We start from the raw sequence: 6,568 nt of genomic DNA on the forward strand, positions 1-6,568 counted from the left end.
GCTCTAGAGCACATGCTCAGTAGTTGTGGGGCACGGGCTCAGGTGCTCCATGGCATGTTGGATCTTCCCCAACCAGGCATCAAAGCAATATCCCTTGCATTGGCACATGGATTCCTGTCCACTGAACCCCTCAAGGAAGTCCTACTCATGTTTTTTTCTCGCTCTGTCCTGAATTGTAACCACTTCTCTAACCTCTGCTTTCTCCTGGATTAGAAGTATATGTGTATATGTATGTGTGGGCTTAATCGTATCTGACTCTTTGCAACCCATGGACTCTAGCCCACAAGGCTCCTCTCTTCACGGAATTTTCCAGGCAAGAATACTGGAGTGGGTTCCCATTTCCTTCTCCAGGGGGTGTTGCCCACCCAGGGACTGAAACTCTGTTGCGTCTCTTTCTTGGGCAGGAGGATTCTTTACCACTAGCGCCACCTGTCTTTCGAAAGCCCAAAAGAAAGTGTGGGGCTTTATAAATTGGACCACCTGAATCATTTCCTCTACAAGGAGTTCACTGACACCATCATCTCACAACTGCTGCCTGTCCTTTCCCACTCCTTTCAAACAGGTGCAGCTTAGCCTCTGCAGCCATTGGCACATCCCCCTTGACATGTGTTTCAACCTAAATATCAGCTTTATTATTGATGAATCTGATCAGCAAGAACGTGGCTTGGGCAGTTTTTGTTGTTCAGTCGCCCAGTCCTGTGTGATTCTTTGCAACCCCATGGATTGCAGCACACCAGGCCTTCCTGTCCCTCACCATCTCCTGGAGTTTGCCCAAGTTCATATTCATTGGATCCCTGATGCCATCCAGCCATATCATCCCCTGACGCCCTCTTCTCCTTCTGCCCTCAAACTTTCCCAATATCAGGGATTTTTCCAGTGAGTCAACTGTTCCCATAGATGAACAAAATAATGGAGCTTCAGGTTCAGCATCTGTCCTTCCAATGAATATTCAGGGTTGATTTCCCTTAATATTGATTGGTTTGATCTTCTTGCTGTCCAAGGGACTTTCAGGAGTACTCTCCAGCACCACAGTTCAAAGGCACAGATTCTTTGGGACTCTGACTTCTTTATGGTTCAGCTCTCACAACCATATGTGATCACTGGGAAGACCATAGCCTAGACTCTGTGAACCTTTGTCACAGAGTGACATCTCTGCTTTTCAAGACCCTGTCTAATTTTGTCATTGCTTTCCTGCCAAGAAGCGATCGTCTTGTAATTTCATGGCTGCAGTCACCATCCACGGTGTTTTGAAGCCCAAGAAGAGGAAATCTGTCACTTCTTCCACCTTTTCCCTTTCTATTTGCCGTGCAGTAATGGGGCCAAATGCCATGGTCTTAGTTTTTTAAATATTTAGTCTTAAGCCAGCTCTTTCACTCTCCTCCTTCACCCTCATCAAGAGGCTCTTTAGTGCCTCTTTGCTTTCTGCCATTAGAGTGGTATCATCTGTGTATCTGAGGTTGTTGATGTTTCTCCCACCTGTCTTGATCCTGGCCTGTAACTCATTCAGCCTGGCATTTCTCATGATGTGCTCAGCATATAGATTAAACAAATAGGATGACAGAAGACAGCCCTGTCATCCTCCTTTCTCGATCTTGACCAATCAGTTTTCCCATACAGGGTTCTGTTTCTTTTTGACCTGCACACAGGATTCTCAGGAGACAGGTAGGATGGTCTGCTATTTCCATCTCTCTAACAGCTTCCACATTTTGTCATGATCCACAGAGTCAAAGGCTTTAGCCTAGTCGAGGAAGCAGTGTGAAATGATTTTCTGAAATTCTTTTGATTTCTGTATAAGCCAGTGAATGTTGGTTGGCAATTTGATGTCTAGTTCCTCTTCCTTTTCTAAACCCAGCTCGGACATCTGGAAGTTCTTGGTTTGCACAATGCTGAAACCTAGCATGCAAGATTTTAAGCATGACCTTACTAGCATGGGAGATGAGTGCAATTGTCTGATGGTTAGCACAATCTTTGGTACTACCCTTCTTGGCAATTGGGATGAGGCTTGACCTTTTACAGTCCTGTGGTCTTCCAGATTTGCTGACATAATAAATGCAAATCCCTGACGGCATCCTCCTTCAGGGATTTGCAAAGTTCTGCTGGAATTTCATATAGATATGAAATTATCTATAATTTCACTATAGATATGGAGTGGGCAGAGGGGGGACGCTGGTGGGTCGTATGGCTTGGCCCCTTGCCCTCGATTCCCACCTTAGTCTAGTAAGACCCTTCTATGGCATATGTTGGAGAAATCAAAGTTGCATTGTGGAACTAGCTTTAGGCCTTAAGAGTGGAAAGCCATCATTTGTGTCTCGGTGGTGTCTCTGTGGACACTTGGCAGGGTCCATTCCACACTGTCTGGGCCAGCCCTGGAGAGGATCTTGTGTGCAGGCGCATTGGACCCAGCTGAGAGGAGCGGGGCTTTGTGAGCAAGCCCAGTCCCTCAAGTCCCACGGGGTCTCCATAGCAGCCCGGTGGAGGCCGGCGGGCTGGGCGGTAACCAATCCAGTGCAAGGAGGCACCCTGAGGGGTGTCTGCAAAAGCACACGTTTGGCGTCCTTGCGCAGAGGGGGAGGGACTTGGTGAGCGGCTCAGTCTCTCCGCCCCTTCTGTTGGCGTCTGATCGAGTCGCACGGCCGCCATGCGAACCATGGTTATTTCCGCCCGTGGTGCACAGGGCCGAGATGACCAGCAGAGCTCCAGAACGCGTCCTTTCCAGAGGGGTTCAGGCAACGCTGAAGGTGAGGATCATCACCGGGCCCCAGAAGGCCAAGGTGGGCCTGGCAGAGGAAGAGCGATAATGGAAGCTGCTGCAGCTCCTCCGCGGGGTGAGCAGGCACCACGTGCCCCAGGACCTGGTGGAGATGTAGCACCCTTGGCTGTAATGCCTAGACGTAGAGTGCTGGTGCTGTATCCTTTTCTTTAAAAAAAAAAAAGTTATTTATTTTAATTGAAGGCTAATTACCTTACAATATTGTAGTGGTTTTTGCCATACATTGACATGAATCAGTCATGGGTGTACATGTGTTCCCCACCCTGAACCCCACTCCCAACTCCCTCCCCATCCCATCACTCAGGGTCATCCCAGTGCACCAGCCCTGAGCACCCTGTCTCATGCATTGAAGCTGAACTGACAATCTATTTCACATATGATAATATACATGTTTCAGTGCTATTCTCTCAAGTCATCCCACCCTTGCCTTCTCCCACAGAGTCCAACAGTCTGTTCTTTACATCTGTGTCTCTTTTGCTGTCTCACATACAGGGTTATCATTACCATCTTTCTAAATGCCATATATATGTGTTAGTATACTGTATTGGTGTTTTTCTTTCTGGCTTACTTCACTCTGTATAATAGGCTCCAGTTTCATCCACCTCGTTACAACTGATTCAAATGCATTCTTTTTAATAGCTGAGTAATATTCTATTGTGTATATGTACTACAGCTTTCTTATCCATTTGTCTGGCATTGGACATCTAGGTTGTTTCCATGTCCTGGCTATTGTAAACAGTGCTGTGATGAACATTGGGGTACACATGTCTCTTTCAATTCTGGTTTCCTCAGTGTATATGCCCAGCAGTGGGGTTGCTGGGCCATATGGCAGTTCTATTTCCAGTTTTTTAAGGAATCTCCACACTGTTCACCATAGTGGGTGTACTAGTTTGCATTCCCACCAACAGTGTAAAAGGGTTCCTTTTTCTCCACACCCTCTCCACCATTTATTGTTTGTAGACTTTTGGATAGCAGCCACTCTGACTGGCATGAGATGGTACCTCATTGTGGTTTTGATTTGCATTTCTCTGATAATGAGTGATGTTAAGCATTTTTCTTGTGTTTGTTAGCCATCTGTATGTCTTCTTTAAAGAAATGTCTGTTTAGTTCTTTGGCCCATTTTTTTATTGGGTTGCTTATTTTTCTGGAATTGAGCTGCATGCTGCTGCTGCTGCTGCTAAGTTGCTTCAATCATGTCTGACTCTGTGCGACGTCATAGACAGCAGCCCACCAGGCTCCCCCATCCCTGGGATTCTTCACGCAAGAACACTGGAGTGGGTTGCCTTTTCCTTCTTCAATGCATGAAAGTGAAAAGTGAAAGTGAAGCCGCTTAGTCAAGTCACTCTTAGGGGCCCCATGGACTGCAGCCTACCAGGCTCCTCTGTCCATGGGATTTTCCAGCTGCTTGTATATTTTTGAGATTAGTTCTTTGTCAATTGCTTCATATGCTATTGTTTTCTCCCATTCTGAAGGCTGTCTTTTCACCTTGCTTGTAGTTTCCTTTGTTGTGCAAAAGCTTTTAAGTTTAATTAGGTCCCATTTGTTTATTTTTGCTTTTATTTCCATTACTCTGGGAGGTGGATCATAGAGGAACCTGCTATGATTTACGTCAGAGAGTGTTTTGCCTATGTTTTCCTCTAGGAGTTTTATAGTTTCTGGTCTTACATTTAGATCTTGAATCCATTTTGACTTTATTTTTGTGAATGGTGTTAGGAAGTGTTCTAGTTTCATTCTTTTACAAGTGGTTGACCAGTTTTCCCAGCACCACTTGTTAAAGAGATTGTCTTTTCTCCAGTATGTATTCTTGCCTACTTTGTCAAAGATAAGGTGTCCATAGGTGCATGGATTTATCTCTGGGCTTTCTAGCTTGTTCCATTGATCTATGTTTCTGTCTTTGTGCCAGTACCATACTGTCTTGATGACTGTAGCTTTGTAGTATAGTCTGAAGTCAGGCTTCTTTCTTAAGATTGCTTTGGCTATTTGAGGTTTTTTGTATTTTCGTACAAATCGTGAAATTATTTGTTCACATTCTCTGAAAAATACCTTTAGTAGCTTGATAGGGATTGCATTGAATCTACAGATTGCTTTGCACAGTATAATCATTTTCATTATATTCTTCTGATCCATGAACACGGTGTATTTCTCGATCTATTTGTGTCATCTTTGATTTCTTTCATCAGTGGTTTATACTTTTCTATATATAGGTCTTTTGTTTCTTTCGGTAGATCTATTGCTAAGTATTTTATCCTTTTCATGGAGCCTCCCTGGGCAGGGTCAGTGGTATGGTGGTGGGAAACATGCCAGCAGCCTGGAAGGGATAGAAGGGAGCACGGGGGCGATCCAAGGCGGCAGGAGTGGGCGGCCTGGCAGGAAAGGAGGTTGTCAAGGCCTGAGGAGCCTGGAAGGTGGGGAAGACAGTCCAAAGGGTTTGGGAGGCAGCTCAGGGTGGTCTCAGGCTGTGGTCGGGAGCATGGGCATCCTGGGGTAAAAATGGGCCTCTGAGGTGTGAGGAAGCCCGAGATACCAGCAAATTAATGGATGGTGCCTTAACCGTGTCTTTCCCAGCACAGTCAGAGTGACTTTCCTATCCCCACTGGAGGCACACTTGACTCTCAGATCTCTGCTCCGAGATGGCCAATGCCACCAAGGAATGATTCAGAAGGAATATGCAGTGATTGGCTGTAACCTGATTGTGTCAGTTCCAGATGAGTTTGCCTTGATGATTGGGGGGGTGGTGGGTGCTGTGGTGTCAGCTCCCTCTTTAGAGTGCTATGATGGAGATGGTGAGGGGCTTGGTATAAGGAGGGGGGGCTGGTACCCTGGACCTACAGGAATGATCTCCCCTTTAACCTGATTTTTCCCCACTTTTAGTAGATGGACTACTGAAGACCTTGCTTTGATCCAAATTTCCATCAACCCATTCCTCGATCAGCTTTCCCTGGTGATTCAGAACATTCGGAGCCTTGGGATCCCACCTTTCCTAGGCTGAGGAAAGTGGCTGAAGCCTAACCTTGTGTCCCTTACTCGGCAAGGCATAGGAGATTCAAACCTAAGAGCCATCACTACTTTGTTATTTGAGTGTAAGTTTTTGCCTTTACTGGCCTTTGGTATCTCTTGGTTCACTTGCTTTGTTTCCCTGCTTCTTGAGGAGTGGGATGCTTCAGTGTTTCACAGTAGAAAATAAAACTAAGTCACTTTCTGTGTCTCAGTTTCTTTTCAGCTAATGCGCTACTGGATTAGAAAAAAACTTTTTATCTTTGTTCTCATGTTAGAAATTCAAATGAAATTCAGATGTTCCAGTAGGACAAGGTAATTGAAAACAATTAAGGAAAATGAAAACCAAGCCCTATGTTCAGCACTAAATACTGTCAACATTAAGAATATTTTCTACTTGTACTTGCACATTAAATTTATAACAGCATGTAATGTTCAGTTCAGTCACTCAGTCGTGTCCAACTCTTTGGAACCCCGTGGACTACAGCATGATAGGCCTCCCTGTCCATCACCACCTCCCTGAGCCTGCTCAAACTCATGTCCATTGAGTCGGCAATGCCATCCAACCATCTGATCCTCTGTCATCCCTTATTGCCACCTATCAAGTTTAGCATTAAAGATTTTCCTGAATTTTTTTCATTTAATATACTAACTTTTCCACTTTCTAAAAACTCATCAAAAATGTGTTATTGAATAGATATAAATGCATCATAATTAATTATTGGGGACTTCTCAAGAAGTCCAGTGGTTAAGACTTTGCATTTCCAGTGCAAGGGCTGTAGGTTCAATTCCTGGTAGTGGAAC

At 45.1% G+C, this 6,568-nt stretch overlaps 1 long non-coding RNA gene across 1 annotated transcript; it reads left to right on the forward strand.

The window, feature by feature from the left end:
• The first annotated feature begins 2,591 nt into the window (after positions 1-2,591).
• On the forward strand, positions 2,592-5,973 carry LOC122689020. The gene is made up of 3 exons (XR_006339646.1): positions 2,592-2,907; positions 5,336-5,464; positions 5,642-5,973. It is a non-coding gene; the product is annotated as an uncharacterized LOC122689020 (long non-coding RNA).
• Positions 5,974-6,568: the final 595 nt, after the last annotated feature.

Source organism: Cervus elaphus, chromosome X, assembly GCF_910594005.1.
Source record: "Cervus elaphus chromosome X, mCerEla1.1, whole genome shotgun sequence".
NCBI lineage: Eukaryota > Metazoa > Chordata > Mammalia > Artiodactyla > Cervidae > Cervus > Cervus elaphus.